We start from the raw sequence: 939 nt of genomic DNA on the forward strand, positions 1-939 counted from the left end.
ACCCTAACCCTAACCCTAACCCTAACCCTAACCCTAACCCTAACCCTAACCCTAACCCTAACCCTAACCCTAACCCTAACCCTAACCCTAACCCTAACCCTAACCCTAACCCTAACCCTAACCCTAACCCTAACCCTAACCCTAACCCTAACCCTAACCCTAACCCTAACCCTAACCCTAACCCTAACCCTAACCCTAACCCTAACCCTAACCCTAACCCTAACCCTAACCCTAACCCTAACCCTAACCCTAACCCTAACCCTAACCCTAACCCTAACCCTAACCCTAACCCTAACCCTAACCCTAACCCTAACCCTAACCCTAACCCTAACCCTAACCCTAACCCTAACCCTAACCCTAACCCTAACCCTAACCTATTTCATTTTTCTTTTATCCATTCCTCTCATCCTTCTTATCCTTATTCCCTTTCTCTTTTCACTCATTATCTTTCTATTAACTCTCCTATCTTCCTCTTCATACTTACCCTTTTCATCCTTCCACATCATTTCTCCTCTCCTCCCCTTTACTCTCACTTTTTTCCCTTTTTTTCTCCTCCTTTTCCTCATCCTCATTCTCTCTCTTTCCCTCATCCCATCCCTCAATTACATCCTCATTCTTAACTTACTCATCTTTTACTTCATCCTTCTTTACCTTCTTCAACTTTTCTCATCTTCCTTATCCAACCTCCCTCATTCTCCAAACTCTTCCAATATTTTCTTTCACAACATCCCCTCATTCATCTTCTTTACCCCCCCTTCTCTCATACTCCTCTCTCTCATACACCCCTTCATTCTTCCTTCCTTCCTACCTCTCTACCTTACCTCTATTTCACCATTACTTCTTTTCTTCATCTTTCCACATACTCTTCTTTATCCTTCTCCTCCTTCTCATTTCCCAAATATTTTCTCCCTTCATCATTCTCTTACTTCTTATCATATT

The 939-nt window shown here is 42.7% G+C and overlaps 1 protein-coding gene across 1 annotated transcript in view; it reads right to left on the reverse strand.

Moving 5' to 3' along the window:
* MONBRDRAFT_11038 (uncharacterized protein) overlaps positions 1-939 on the reverse strand; it is a gene marked incomplete at both ends in the record, with an annotated part of 21,291 nt that overhangs the window by 802 nt on the left and 19,550 nt on the right. The window lies entirely within an intron of this gene.

Source organism: Monosiga brevicollis, genomic scaffold (assembly GCF_000002865.3).
Source record: "Monosiga brevicollis MX1 MONBRscaffold_26 genomic scaffold, whole genome shotgun sequence".
NCBI classification, from domain to species: Eukaryota; class Choanoflagellata; order Craspedida; family Salpingoecidae; genus Monosiga; species Monosiga brevicollis.